The sequence below is a fragment of the Stigmatopora nigra genome, chromosome 16, assembly GCF_051989575.1.
Source record: "Stigmatopora nigra isolate UIUO_SnigA chromosome 16, RoL_Snig_1.1, whole genome shotgun sequence".
NCBI lineage: Eukaryota > Metazoa > Chordata > Actinopteri > Syngnathiformes > Syngnathidae > Stigmatopora > Stigmatopora nigra.
The window spans coordinates 8,965,533-8,982,222 of record NC_135523.1 but is presented as its reverse complement, the minus strand read 5'-3'; the positions used below and the strand labels follow the sequence as shown (position 1 = coordinate 8,982,222).

Below are 16,690 nucleotides of genomic sequence, written 5' to 3'. Positions count from 1 at the left end.
TCTGTCTTATTTGCGTCATTTAGAGCAAGAACATTTGGGATTTCAGTTGCAACATTGTCTTTTGACAGTCTACTTTTGACATGGTGTCAACAATGTTTTGTTAAAACACCCTCCAAGTGCCATTACATTTCTCAAAGTAACTCTTCAAAGCTCTTTTCCACCTATGCTGCACTGGGGCGAACACTGGAGGTTCCAAGTGGAAGGGAGTGTTGAAATGAGTTGATGCATCAAGTTTTTTTCAAAAATCTGATATTTGAGCATTACTTAATTATCTCTTCTCATTTTCTGAATCGCTCTATCCTCACTAGGGGTGGGGTGGTGGAGCTCATCCAAGCTGACTTCGGGCCAGACACCCTGAACTGGTGACCAAGCAATCGCAGGGCACAAGGAGACAATAGATAATAATTTTTTAGCGACAAATACGCCGTAAATACGAGAAAATACAGTAATCTTTTTGCAACCTAATTTCATGATGTGTGAGGGCATCCATAGGGCACACACGGCTGGAGCAGGAGAGACATCTGACGTGCTCAGTGGCGGAGTGTCGGGGGGCCATATGCTTTTGCTCTGATGGCATTAATTCCATGCTGCTGCCCCCCTCAACGCTACAGCTGTGGCAGCACCAGCTCCACAGCCACCCCTCGGAGCTTCCAAGTCCAGGGGCGTTAGACCAAGGGCTGCCATCTAACACTCTTCCTGGTCTCGCAGCGTGGGCCCAGCGGTCACCATCCGAGGCCCTCCTGTTTCAGCGATGCTAGACAAGTGACTGCAACATCACGCCTGGACTATTCTGGTGGCCCCATGCCAGCAGCCGGGACCCCCCATCTCTACTGCAATGGTGGTGCCATGCAAGCGGCCGGGAATCCATTCTGTGATTGCCTTGGCAGTGCCAGGCCAGTGGGATTAGATTAGTAACATTTATTCATCCCATATTCAGGAAATTCCGTTTGTAGCATTAGCAATCAGAGACACAGGAAAAGACAATGTAGACCTAGATAAAAAGCCATTCCACGTCTCAATTGCTCTCAGCTTTTGGACTTCCATGCCAGTTACTTAATTTTTTTTTTTTTAAATTTCACCACAACATTTTACCATCTGTGCACATAAAAAAATAATTAACTGCTGATGATTGCAAGACTAGCAATTATGCCTTATTCTCCCTGCCTTACACTGTGAATCCCAGTTTCGCATGTAAAAGTGGCTCACATTCAAAAGGGTGATATTGACTAAGAATCAGGTTACCTATCTTTAAAATAATAATAATAATAAAATAATAATACTATTAATACTTCTAATAATAATATTACAAATAATACCACTACTAATAATACTAATAATAATCATATGAATAATAATAATATGAATAATAATAATACGAATAATACTACTATGAATAATAATACGAATACTACTACTACGAATAATAATACGAAAAATAATAATACTAGTAATAGTACTCCTACTAATACAACTATTACTACCACTACTACCACTACTACTACTACCACTACTACTACTACTACTACTACTACTACTAATAATAATAATAATAACAATTTTAAAAAATCAACTCCAACTTGCTACAAAATATGGAAAAGTAGGTAAAACTGCATTGGCTTCACAAAGAGGCCATGGGCATCAGTCCAACTGTAGCTATGACATGAGAAAATTAAATATGCGCAAGACCATGAGTTCTTGAGTCTCCATAAATTGTAAATCATTACCAGCTCTACTGAGCAGGTGCTTTAAGAAGTATTTTTTGTAATCGTTTTGTTCTACTATCAGGGCTTCACACTGATCAAAGCCAATCAGATGGGCTTGAGTTTGAGAAACCCAAAACGATGGTTGCCAACATTGGAAAAGGAATGTGGACATTACAGACATACCAAAAAGAAAAAGATGTAGAGAGACAGAAAGCATCAGAGGCATTTCCCTGCCTCCAATAATAGAATATGATGAAGGTGCAGGATTTGCTCTCAAGGATGATTTGCTGACAAAAGCTTAACATGTTAAAAATAAACACTCTGGAATCAAATGTCTAGAATGTTTGTGTAAGGCATATACGTATTTGATACACTTGTGTGATGCTCGGTCCTGCAGTCCAAGGCATGATAATACAATAATGAGGTCAGGGCAGTATTCATCTCACTATCGGGAAGATGGTGCAATGTTGATCGAAATGATATTAGGCCTTCCTAGATTAAGCACATTTACTCAAACACATACTCAGGTACTTTGAGCATGACCCTTGGTAATGGCTTCATTGTAACACTGCATAATGGGGCTCCTATTACAAACTGCATTTAAGAGAATCAAATAAGACATGTAATTTCTGTGAAAAAGTAAGAAACACTCACCAAAATGCAGCATTAGAGGAGCCCTTTCCTGCAGTTTAAGACATTAAGTGTATTTAGTCGCAAGGAGTGGTCAGCGTAATGGGCTGGCTGTGGGTTCATCGTCTTGTCTGCAAAGAGTTTTATTGCCTTTTTGCTCTGTACTTTAGCCATTAAAGAGTTGGAAATGTACAAAATCAGCGTGCCAATTTGTCAGTTATTGGTCCACTAAATGTTGAAGCACTTTGCTGTCATTTGAGGTGATCAATGCTTAATGAATTAGTCTGTTTTTTTCTTTCACCATCCTTGAAGGCAGATGCGCTTAGCACCTTCTCAATCCCTCAGAGAGCCTGTCTGATGGAAGCCCTCCACCCGTAATATATGAAAAGCGAAGAGGCGAGCAGTTCATGTGTCTAGAAGTGCTAGCTTTCTGCCAAATTGCTTTTGGTGAATTCACTCGAGGTCCAAATCGGAACTCAACCTCAACTTTCATTAAACGGCGCATGGACGAATGTCTTGAGCAGTGATGGAAATAAAGGGGAAGCAGACACAGAGAAGCTTGCAGATAAACGGCAAAAAGCAGAAAGCACTGTTTATATGACAGCCATGAGCATTTGAATGCAACCATGATTGCAGAGTGTTTCTAGTGATTACATTTAGCCTATTGAATTAGCTCGAGCTGGTGCTCTAGAGGCAGACACCCAGGCATCAAAATCCAATTATGCATTTGTTAAATAATGCAATGATTGCCTCTGCATACTATTGTCGCCGGATTCCATTCATTTTGAACCATCAAAATGCCATTGGTTGGTGAGCTTTGGGAAAGGTTATGCAGAATGATAGAATTAATTGTCTGGCAGGGCAAAAAAAATGTCATTAGGACACTTAGATGGCCATGATGGCTCATTTAAATCCCCAGCCTGTTAGCGGCCAGGCATTTTAATTTGTAACTTGACATGATAATGTGGCTGGTCCCCAACTCACGGCCACAAATATTACTCACATTGATTAAAAGGGACCATTGCTTCCTCCCTACCAATAGCTGGACATGAACAATCCATACACTGTTAACTCTATCTCGCCAGCATTTAGTTTTGCCTTGGCTTTAATGGCCTCTATCTTAATGTGGAATATAATATGAATGGCTGTAATATGCAAATAAAAAGTTATGCAGCGCTGGGAATTAGCATTATGATTATGATCACCAATGTCTTCTTAAATGCAATTCATTACGGCAGGGAGCATTTTAGGACAACGAATGGATCACTTTCATAAGCCAATGCACCCTTTTACTTTAAAAGATGGCATGTTCTCCGGAGTGTGGAAGTATATTCACTCATGTAAACAAATGAGCCGAGCAACTACATTTACATAAAAATGCATTAATATTGTGTACTAAAGTGAACTGGCTCATGCAGTGTTCTATTTAACCTGGAGTCCCAACACGAGCTCCAAGGAGAAAAACAGTTCATATGGGACCAAAGCGATCACATTGCAAACATTTCAGAGGTCGTTGGCTTGGTTAGAGACTGAATTAGACATGGATAGAGAACTATCTTGCATTATTATAGTTGCAGTGAGGGTGGTGGGGGAAGGCTATGTTTCCACGGTAACGTATTCTGGGGTGTGAAAGCACTGGATCATTAAACCTGACTGGAGATTTCAAGGTTAAAGTTCAGATGCCACTCACTCCAACAGGAGCGGCTTCAGCATCTATCATCGAGGCGCTTTAGTCGGCATGCAGCACCAACATACTTAAGTTTTGTAATGAAATGTGCGGATGTTCAGAATTAAGCACGGTCTCTCACGTGTGTGCATTCTCACTCACTTTTTACGTATTCCTGACAATAAAGATAAGATTGACGTGACCATTTTTCCTGTCTGCATTTTGAAAATGAGTCCCTTTTCTAATTTCCATCGCTCACAAATCAGCCCATAATGAACACATTATATTGAAGCATAACATGGAACATTTGCCCAGCCAAAAGCGGTGCATCATATTTATAGTGATGGTCGTGACGTGACATAATAAGAACTCAGTTGTAGTAGTTACATTTTATTTTTTCTATAATGTGATGTTTCAATCTCTGTATCCATCGTTAAAAAATTAACCCAAATATAATGATAGGACTATATTTTTATGCAGAGCAAAATCCTATTCACCATTACTGGCTCCTCAGAAATTATTAGAAATGTAATTGTTTGTTTGTTTAATTTACATGTAACTTAAAAAAAATTAAACTAACGAGAAATCTTGTGCACTAATAAAGGCATATCTGTTTTTTTCTTGGAAACATTTCATGTATTTGTACGTTTCTTCATGTCAGATTGTGCATTTCCTACTCTTTGTTTTAAAATCACTCAGCTTCTTGAATGTTTGCAGGTTTGTTACTATGATCTGATTTCTATCGGAAAGGGATTGTGATTTATTGCTGGAACAAAAAATAAAAAACCTAAGCGGCTCGGGTGGTGGTTATAAGCGTCGGCCTCACAGCTTTAGAGTCGAGGGTATAATGTGCTAAACAACCAGGTTTCGTTGTGCCATATGTAAACACACAGTTGGTATGCATTGGCTGTAAGATTTAGTTTTGTTTCCCTGGTGGAAAATGTTTGGGTGTGGGGGATGGGGTATTACTCAATACGTTCTTAAGTTACTATCAAAGGTGAGCATGGCAATGGACGTCATAGATTTAGAAATGTGCATTTAAAACAATTTTAAGACATAGACAATAAATTACTGTTGGGTGTCGGCTTCTATTTTAATGATGGTTTCTGCTTTATTTGTATTTTTTTGGTTCACTTCTTACCTTATAAAAGTTAGCATTTACAAAATCTATTCACCTCCTTAAGTGATGACCACCTGGCATATAGATAAAAAAAATTAAATGTGAACAAAAACTACAACAACGATGAAAACCTTCATCAAAAAATGATAGCTTCTATTTTCTTCTTCCAAGTGCTACAATTGCCAAGCTACGGTGACACTTTTTAATAGTATTGCCTTTGAAACACATAAAGAAAAATGATCAAAATGCCTGAAGAAAAATGGTGAGCCTCTAGTTTGGAGTTTTGATTTGTGAGACTGTAAGGTGCTACATGAAAAACAAATGATGGCAGTACCTACAGTCACTCTTTGTATCATTATCAAACCTTATCAACTTTTGCCTTTCAAAGAAAACAGATGTGTTGCATGTCAGCACTTTGTACCTGGGTATAGCAGCGACAAGGGAGACTTTTTTCACAATATGATGCATGACGGCAGACAGCTAAAATTAGGGCCCGGGTTTTACGAATAAACATTGCTTGTATCTTATAAATTAGGCTTGAATTATTAATTCAATTCAGTTGCACACAATCCATGTGTCAATTTGCAACTTTATTATTTAATCAATGGTAGGCTGATTGGACACTAATTTGTTCCTAGGTATGAGTGTGAGCATGCATATTTTTTGTCTCCTTATGCCATGCGATTGGCTGGCCACCAATTCAGGGTGTCCCCCACCTCTGGCCCGAAGTCAGCTGGGAGAGGGTCCAGCAAACCCTACAACCCTGGTGAGGATAAAGCGGCTCAGAAAATGAGATGAGATATTTCTACTTAGGCAGTCTGGCAGCTGAGTGGTTAGTGCGTCGGCCTCACAGCTTTGGGATTGGGGGTTCTATCCTAAGTCAGTCCTCACTGTGTGGTGTTTGCATTTTTTCCCAGTCTTGTGTGGAATTTCTCCAGGTACTCTGGTTTCCTCCCACATCTTAAAAACATGCAGGGTAGGTTGGTTGAACGCTCTGAATTGCCCCTAGGTATGAGTGTGAGCGTGAATGCTGGTCCAACTCCTTGTGCCTTGTGAATGGCTGGCCACCGATTCAAGGTGTCCACCGACTGGTTCCAGTAGTTAGCTGGGATAGGCTCTGGCATCCTGCGCAACCCTTGAGTATATGGGTTTAGAAAATGAATGAATATTTCTCTATATTTATTGATGAATTGTCCTTATTTAATGAGCATAAGCAACCACAAAAGCAAAGCTAAGACTGCCTCTCCTAAGATGATACATCAATCAATGCAATCAACTACTGTTTGAGATTCATTCATTCATTTTCCATACTGCTTATCTTCACAAGGGTCAGAGATACTGTTTGAAATACTAATGTCAAAAAATAGAATGTAGAATGACATAAGCTTATGTTTAAATGTCTTTGGAACATAAAAAAAATGCCAATTTCTAACTAAGTTAAAAAGTCAAATTGTTCCTTGCGATGATGAAGAAAAAATATTCCATCTCAATGTGCTCTATTTTCACACATTTTCTAGGCCATCTTGGTGTGTAGTTGAAGAATGACCCCTAACTTTGAATGAGAAATTTAAACAAGTTGGGGAGGAAAGTAATTCCAGATGAGTATTCCTACGGTCTGGCATATAACTATAGAGTGAGGTGTGGAATGAATACCCATCACGGCCAAAGGTGACTGGATATGTGTGAGGCAGCGCGCGAGAGCCTGAGAAAATAACCTAAATTTAACACTCATTTTCACTTTCCTAGGTTGAATGCTGTAACATATTGGACCTTACTACAGCAAAGCCTGGTAGTTCTCAATCATGCGTGAATGTGCGCATGGCATGTGTGGACAATGAGTAGACTCCTGGTTTCCTCGCCCCCCTGATGTGAATCTGAATAAGACACTTCATACAGAGCTTCTTTTCTCTTGCTCACTCATTTTCACACCCTTCTTTTCTTTTCTTCCAGCAGGCTGAAACAAAAGAAGACCTGTGTTTTTGCCTTTTTGTTTGTCCCGCGCACTGCATGTGCGCGCACGGGTTTGTCTGTCATCACCTAGGTTACCAGGTTAATTTTTCAACAAATGGTCCATTGAAGCCTTTAGGAGTGTTTTATTAGTCGATTTTCTGTGTCTTAATAGTCGGTCGCTTAACCAATATGTCTGTAAAAAGTAAAGATTGACACTTTGGGTGGCTTATATCTCAATATACTCATGTACTTTAACTTTAAAGTCAGTTTTTTTTTACGACACATCACTTTCCAATATACTAGGACTAGGTACTGGGAGAAGCAGGTCTCAGATTGGTCTACTATATCTGGGGGCCATTGTAAATAGTTTTTGGATTTGTTAATGTGCAGAATTGAACCCTTGATCTAAGAGCTGTGAGGTGGACGTGCTAACCACACATCCCAAATGCCAAATCATTGTAGCATTCTACTTATTTTCAGAACATGGAAACATTATTCAGAGCATGAATAAGATTGGTGACCCATTATTTAACTATTTTATTATTGTTGTTGTTGACCAATGATGATAAATTATGTCTTTCCTTGTATTTCTTGATCAAAGCAACTTCCTCTGTGCACAAAAGCGGTATCAGAATGCCCTTGCGCTCCAGCAAAAGAGTTTTAGTTTCCCACTTTTCTTGAAATTGGCTGCATTAGTAACAGTTTTCTTTGTGACAACTTTAAAAAAAAAAAAAAACCTGCATTGTGTTATAGGCTATTCCTTCCACCTCAGAATTTCTACACTTCAACCAAGTAAGGTAATTTACATTGCTTGAATTATTAACTTTAGCTTACTTGCAGACAATTTGCACCGAGTCTGTTATGAAAAAAAAAGCTGAATGACTTTGCAACCAACACATTGGCCACATTAAAACGAAACTTCAAGTTGGGGCCTCATGAATATAGCTAAACAGCTACTGGTTTTAGTCTCCTGATTTAGTAATATTAGTATCTACATATATTGTTATCTTACTGAATATTGACGTGGTTTTAGAATAGTGAACTGTCAACCGTTAAATCTTCCATTCTAAAAATATTGGAGTTGAGGGCAAGACCTGCATCATTGTAATGTATACTTCCATTGAATGGTTCTCCAGTCATCGTTCATGTAGTTTGTCCTCATTAGGGATTCCGAGAGTCGCCTATTCTAACTCATTTTGTGCAAAGATGGTGTACAATGCCTTGGATCGGTTGCCAGCCAATGGCACACTAACAGCTACGGTCAATCAGAAAATTCCGCAAAAAAATCGAACATGCATCCATGCATGCATTTGTGATGTGGAAGAATATAAGATAGAAAAAAAATCCAGCCAAAACGCATTGCAGGAAGGCGCTGATATATGGAGACTCCAAACTTCAAAGTTGAGTGGTCACTACAGAAAAGACAAAATGCTGCACGGGTTGATCTATATCTGTCTGTCGCATGATGAGTATGGTGGTTTTTCATCAGTCGTCAACACAATTAACCGACAAGGGATGGCTTTAAACAGTAGTTGCCTGTGAGATAAAAGTTATCAGCTTTAATCACCAGGTGTATAAAACATAAAGCCCAGCATAGAGCTTTTGATCTGTTATGATGATGTATAGTATATGACTCACATATTTAGCGAATGTTTATTTGCATTTATCTCCCCTCAATGGGTCTAACTAATCGCTGTTAAAGTGATCAAAGACAATTTACGGGCCTCATTTTGTCTCTCTGTCATGTTAACTCAAACCTAACTGTTGTCATTGCTTATGATTACTTGTCATAAGCAACAAAGCCCCAGTGCTGCATTTGTTCTAAATTTGTGCTATCATTAATGCTTGACTTCCATCTGTCAGTCCAATCTTGACGCCTGCCTACTATCGTCACCCAATGCCACTTTCAATATTTCCTATTCGTTTTCCTGATATATTAAAGCAGGTAGGTACGCTCATTTTCTTCTCATCAAGCGCGCCTCACTGCATGCGGGTTTTCTTTCGAGTAGTAGTGGGAAAGGGATCGCTCAGGCTCCCCGAGGTCTTGCAGAGTGATTAGGTTCCTAATAGGACATCATCAATTCATAGTGGGATCCATACCCGCCATAATGACAGGGGTGTTTGTGTAACTGCCGTAGGGTGTGTCTGTGTGTGAGTGTGTGGAACAATTAAAACATGAGCCAGGCTAAAGAGAGTGATTATGAGCTGACCTTTGCTGCAGTTTTAGACACCCTGACCATGAAAGGTTTATACGGGAGTCCAAATGGGAGGAGACGCAAGTAAACACGCATACTTGCATATAAATGTAGACTCTCCGTGCTCAGCATGCCACATGGATCGATAGGAATTAAAACTTGCGAATGAGACTGAAGAAGCTTATGTCCCTATGTTTATTTGCTCAAAATGGAGGTTGTGTATAAATGCACTGTGACAATCCCCACACATTTAGCAAATTAAAGTTCTATTTCTAATGCTGATATTGCAAGTGATGTTAATTCAATGTGAGTAATGAGATTGTAGGCATTTCTGTGAGATTACGTTTGTTGGATACAGGAGCTCGCTACTAAATACTATTTGATCATAAAGAATGACCAACAGCAATTTCATAGTCAAACACTTACTTCCTCTGGATCACTGGGGCTTGAATTTTTTTTTTTTTTTACATGAAATTGGTTTTGAAGACCCATTTCTGTTAGTTAAAACATATGCTAAGCTTTGAGATAAGAGATATACAAACAATTGGCGACCAAATTAAGTAAGTGATACTTCATTTAAGGTGTGCCCCACAGCTGACTGGCGACTGTCTAGGCCCTTGACTCTAGGGATTAGTCTGCGTTTCGCCCGAAATCCGCTGGGATAGGGTCCAGCAATCTCTGCAAACCTTGCAAAGATGCGCGGTATGGATGATGATTTAATGAATACTTTATTTAAGGTACTGTTTAATTCTGGAGGTTATAATACAGTGGTTTCTCTTCATACGAATGCCTCTACATGCAAAATAGTGAGGTTACGAAATTACTCAATGGGAACATTTTGCCTCAGGATATGAAAGAAATTTAAGTTACATTTGTTTCTTTTTTACAAGACCATGGAGTTCTACAACAGTAACAAACAAGCACTATTCTGCTACCAAACACATATGCCCAGTTTGCATGTAATGTTTGTATTCTGCGCCCATCCTGATTGGACATAGAGTAGAGGAAATCTGAGATTGAACCTTCAATCTCAGAACTAGGAGCTCAACGTGCTAACCACTTGTCCATCGGGCCACTCGTTGTTTAATCATTATTTTTGTAAAATTTTGTTCAAATATGACATGTTTAGATGTTACACTAATCTAAATGGTACAATAAATTATTTTGATAATCTAAAACATTGTTATCTGCAATGAGTCACGGGACAAATATTTTAACACAAATGGAATCATGAGGTAGTTCAGCATTTCACTCCTACACATTATCTTGGATCTAAAATTGGTCTACAATATGAGTAATCTAAGGTTTAATTATAATTAGTTGCAGTTGATATATTATTTATTGAAACATCAGTTTCGTAATAGACACAGCTAATAGTTATTTTGTACGGAAACCTACCTGATTCTTAGCAGATAAATTTAAGGTACTTTTGGCCACTGGAAGATTATAGTATCCTATTGTGATGGGTACAAATTAAAATAAACAAAGGCACACCTTATGACAAATAGTGCTGCAGAGAGAAAAGCAGAGATGGGCCATAAAAGGGAAAGAAAAGCCACAGACAATGAAAATGGACTCTCAGTATGGAAGACAATTAGCGTGCAGGTTGGCTGTCCTTTACGACTCTCGTGGCTCATAATAACTGGGCTAAACGTTTATATTAACACAGGATATCAGCCTCGCCATCAGAGCAGTCAAAGCACACATAATTATATCCATGCCTCCAAATGAACTGCCATTAGTTTTATACACATTCATAAGAAAGAAAGGCGTGAGGTGGTGATGGTGGTTAGGGGGGGTGGGGCAGGGGGTTCGGAGGTTCGAGAAAATGTTGAGAGAAGGAACGAGAGAAGCAAAATCTAATTTAGCCCTTCAAATCACATTCATAGGCTGGGACTGTCATGTACCTCCTGAGAGTATAGGATGACAGAGAGAGGGAGCAAGAGTGAGAAACTGAAACGGACGGTGAGCGAGAGAGCGGGGAGGCTGGAAAGGTCAAGGGACCTCAACTTAGTGGAGATAGCCAAATATTATGTTAATATTGACTCCATTTTACATAGAGCTAATCAGTGGGACCCAGAATTAAAGGGGCAGGTAATTAATTTTAGAGTAAGGGGTTATCTGTGCCATTCTATTGTCTTTGCAGGGAAACCAGAAAGAGAGAGGGAGGACATGGAAAGAGACGGCGGTCCCTGAGAGTGTGTTCAACATGCATTGATAAGACAAGGGAACCAAGGAGTGACACAAAAAGAAGAAAAACTATGGGGAAGTGGGAAAAGTATGTCGCATAGAAGTCGAACAAAAAGGCCATCCATTATAAAAGGTTGGTGCGTGGGAATTAAAAACTGCATTCATTTTTTTTTTGTAACAACTTCGAGTCTGTTTCATTTCTATCATCTTTGGTGTTGTAATGAGTGAAGAATTGGCTGGTTTGGGCAAGTTAGGTGACTATGACTATACATTGAAGGGGCTGGTCCATAACACTGGAAGTGGGAGGGATTGTCAGAAATATAAAAAAATAATATGCTGAGGTCTAAAAAACTATGACTTATCAGGTGTACTTAACTATTTTTAACAACAAATTGATGTAGCATAGTATGATTGTCCCAAGAGTACCTGAAGGTCATAGCAGAGTGAAAAGACGTACTGTATTACTAGTAGAAACAAATTAATATAGTGATAGAAATTACTTCACTTTTAAAATGTTTTCTGTTAATTATGTCAAATAAACATAACAGTATTTGACTAACGGAATTTTACCACATTTTTAAAATACTATTTATTAATTAGTTTCAGTTTTAAAATCCCAATATATATTCTTTTCGCGATAATTCGTCCTTAACACATGATGTTCCAATGCAGTATCTATAGTTGTATATATTTGTGAGTGGTTGTTGTTGTTGTTTTGATAGCAAATATAGAGTAAGTATGATTTAGGAAAGTGACCGTAGTTGGCTGGCATAGGCTCCAGCACCCCCCTCGGCCCTTGTGAGGGTAAGAGGTTCAGAAAATGAATTAATACAAGTAATACATTATTGGCTAGACTAATACAACAAAAACATGTTTCCCATTCTTTATCTTGATCCTTAATTTCTTTCCCATTATAAACATGCAGGATATGGACTCTAAAGCTTCTAGTGTTTGTACACCTCACTGAATGATTTCCTTTCTACTTCGCTTATGATGTAGTAGTTGTTATTTTATGGTGTGTTTTGCCTGATTCACTACATGCGGGGCTGTTGAAAACCTGTAAAATGAATCCCAGAAAAAATATAAAAATGCATCTTTCTTTATTACATGGTTGTCCTAGGCCATAAAGCGCTGAAAATAATCATGCGGCTGAAATAAACTCAACACTCCACCAACAGAAACTGCCCATTCCCAGTCGGCATCTTTTTTTTTTTTTTTTTACTCATGTTTAATCCAACAGGGATACTGCCTCATTACAACCTGCCATGGTAGAAGTAACTTGAATGCAAATATACCACTCAGGCAGGAGAAACTGTTCTGAATAGTCAACTCTTATATGACATCCCAAACATTTTATAACTGAGTACAACATTGCATGGAAACAAATGTGTAAATACACACGGAGCTTAGGTGGGGGATGCCCTGTTTACATGGACTAATGTCTGTTAGCAGGTACTTGCTTTGAAGCATCATCCCACCATGCCTGTTGTGCGAGCACAGCTTATGTTGAGGCTGTCACTTAAGGCCTGAGCGTCTTCAAACACACATAGACGTGCACACTCACGCATACACACATCGCAACATTGTAACATTCTCTTTAAGCAGTCTAAACACATCGTCGTCTAGTCTGCTTTGGAGGGTGAGCCTCACAGGGTCTGATTTACATACATGAAGTGCATTGTGATGTTTGCACCTCTGCAAAAATGATTTTGCAAGCTGCTGCTTTGCAACATAAGATGTTCTCTTGCTAAAATGTCATTTTCACCCCAATTGTTGGGAGGGTGCATGCCAAAAGATGTCAAATGACAAGGGAGATAGGGTGGAGAGTGAGAAGAAATAAAATAAATGGGAAAAGAGGACTTGGGGGAAAACATGGCAAGCTCTGAGACTTTGATATTACAGAAAAAGATGCAAGAAAATAGTTGTTGAAATAAAATTAGTCAAACCTGACCCAGTATTGGTAAAAAAAATACTCCACTTAGTTTCACTAGAGATTGCCATTCTCTTTTAGATTTAAACTTCCTTATTTAACACGGTTAATCAATTCACCTCCATTGTTAGTTTATACCCAACTGTGTCAAATTCAGACGAAGGTGCCATTGGATTTAGCTCTACTCATCTTTTTAATAACATGTAACCAATGGCACTCATGTGGACTTTTCTCCCATTCTGGGATTAGATTATATGGTAAGCCCCAACAGTACATTATAATAGAGAGCAATTTTTTTTTTTTTTGAGATACCACCCGCCAATTAAAGGAGAACAAGTGCGTTGTTAACACTTAAAAAAACATTCCATCCTCCATCTGTCCATTTATCTATCTAGCCATCCACACCCCCCTTGCGTTATCCTCTCAGAGGTCGCTAATTCAAAGCAGTAGACTCGCACGATAGATTTGGCACACGTGTCTTATACTTGGAAATTTCCAGTGTCTTTTGTTCGAATTCATAACGAATTTACAACAAATGGGTTTTCCCGCACTTCATTTTTGCAAATATTGATTGCCTTTGCTCCAGTCTGGAGTGTTAGTGTCTTTATGAATTTACCGTATTTCACACAGGGAGCATTTTACTGGCCCAATCTGAGCCTTGTTCAATAGTAATGCAATCGGCCAAGTTTAACTTCATTTTCTGTCTGTTCTGGCTGAAAAAGTGGCATATATATCTTGCATGGGTATGTGTGTATTGAACAAGGCTCTCATATGTGCATTTAGTTGCGTACATACATACTGTGTATGCAGTGTCAGTACACTCCCAATCCTTCCTTCCTGCTCTGTCTTATTGAATGATGTTTCTTATCCTGTCAGCCATTGCTCTGCAGGGAAGGGAGGGCTCGTCAAGATATACAGAGAAAGAAACAAGGGGAACAGAAAGGAAGAAGGAAAATGGGGAGAAGAGGACAGGGACAGAACATTAAATCCCAAATAAGCGAAAAAGAGCGAGAAGGAATGGTGCAGAACCATGATGTGGCACTTGGGGGATGCAGCCAAATGGAGATTGTGTATGGATTAGGCAAAAGGCACCAATGGAATTTGTCCCCTTCTTAGAATTATTTTAAAATGAAAAATGCCCTAGTGCAGATGGTATTGTCATTAGATAAACAATTCATTATTGTGTGCCAGGTTGCGTTTGACTCGCATATTAGAGGAAATTTGACCGTATAATAAAAAATAAATGCAGGAAATCTCTGCTCTCTGGCATTGATAAAGATACTGTAGAGCATAGGTGTCAAAGTGGCGGCCCGGGGGCCAAATCCGGCCCGCCTCGTCATTTTGTGCGGCCCGAGAAAGTAAATCATGAGTGCCGACTTTCTGTTTTAGGATCAAATTAAAATGAAGAGTAGAGATGTATGTTAAATTTCCTGATTTTCCCCCTTTTAAATCAATAATTGTAATTTTCTAATCAGTTTTTTTCTGTTTTAAGTTCAAAAGGCATTTTGTAAAATCTTAGTATATATATAAAAAAGCTCAAATAAACATTGTTTTAGATCTATAAAAAATTGAATATTCAGGGATTTTGATCCAGTTCTTTTAATCCATTCATAACACAAATATTTAAATATTATATCTAAAATGGTCCGGTCCAAATGAAACCGAGTTGACGTTAATGCGGCCCACGAACAAACCCGAGTCTGATACCCTTGCTGTAGAGAGTTTAAAGAATTAAAATTCACTAAGGCTGATTAGTCCTAATTTTGATGAGTACCATGTTCTGGACAATGATATAAATGCGTCTTCTGCATGACACCGATACAATAATCCATTCTTGCATTGTTCAGGGTCAGGAAGAGTTGGAAGCTACAGTATGTCGGGTTAATTGATAGCGAAAAATTGACAACACCTACAATAGAATCCTTGCTAGTCAGTCACAGAAAACAAAGATGGAAAAACTTTTCAAGATATCAAACACATTGACAAAAAGATAATAAAATAAGTGACTAACAAATGACCGAAAACCTTTGCTTTTATATATTTTTACTGGTCTTTTTTAAAAATACGGTTTAGGAAAAAGAAAGAAAAAAGTTGTTAAAACACAGTTTTTGTTTGAAAGTACCTTTATGAGGATAAGCCGAACGGAATATGATTAAATGAAATGTATTAATAGTGTCTATTTTTTCCACTGAAGTCCATCATTTTTTCAATAAAAATGAATAATTTGTGGTTAGTTACGTCTTGAAATATATGACCCCATTAGCTGAATACTTTAAATGTTTGATCTGCTTCATCCTATAAGGTAAAATTAAAAGTAACTGGAAAAAAATTCCAAAAGGAGAAAAAGGTGTTCCCACAGATAGCTGAAACAATTATCTAAATCCATAGCAGAATCCCATCTGTCTTCCATTATAATGACTCTTCACTCATGCCAAGAATGTCTACATTTCATAAATATTATCTGGGCCTCACAAAGAAGGCCAGACAAAAGCCAGAGCATTTCTCAGGGTCGCATCCAAGTGTAATTAGCAATCATAACATTTATGTGTGCCACATGGCCTTATTTTTGCAAGCCTCTTAAACCTTGAGGAGCAAATGAGAAGAAAAAAAAACATATTTTTGTATTCTTGCTTACCTATGAAACTCATAATCAGGCCAAGTAGGTCAAACACATATTTCAAAAAAAAAAATCTATCCAAAAGTTTTATATTTTAGTTTAAATCTTCTTTATTTCAAATCACGGGGCAACAAGAAAGTAAAAATAAATATAGCTATTTAAACAATGATACATGGTCAAACACATTATGTCCTGTAGGAAGAAAAAAAATCTGATACATTCTAACGAGGAGCATATTCTCTATACGGCTTCTGAAACAACTCATAATAGCCGCAGGAGAGAGGAAAGAGGAGATGACACACATGTATATAGTGAAGAGGAGGAGGGAGGGAGAGAGAAAAGATGTAAGCTCATTACTGAGACAAGTTGAAAAGGCAGAGCATGAGAGAGAAGAAAAGTAAAAGTTAAGCACTTCCTGAAACTTCGTCTTCCTTTCTATCTATCTTGAAGAGTTTACCCCCCACAACCTCCCATCATCAGCTGCACCACTACCACCTGCAACTCCCCCACCCCCTCGCCTTACTCTTACTCATTCTCTCTCGTCACTCTTTTTGAGTTAAGGAGGGTAAGGTAATCGTAATGAAATGACCCCGCGAGGCATGATGGCAGCCCTCGCCTGATAAGTTATTCCTGACTGACTTTTAAGCTGCTGTCAAGCAATTTCCCTTGAAACCTCGCTTTGTTTTTTC

The 16,690-nt window shown here is 38.6% G+C and overlaps 1 long non-coding RNA gene across 1 annotated transcript; it reads left to right on the top strand.

The window, feature by feature from the left end:
• Window positions 1–8,746: 8,746 nt before the first annotated feature.
• LOC144209766 (uncharacterized) lies at window positions 8,747–11,624 on the top strand. Its single transcript, XR_013329232.1, has 2 exons — window positions 8,747–9,014; window positions 11,411–11,624. It is a non-coding gene; the product is annotated as an uncharacterized LOC144209766 (long non-coding RNA).
• The last annotated feature ends 5,066 nt before the right edge of the window (window positions 11,625–16,690 follow it).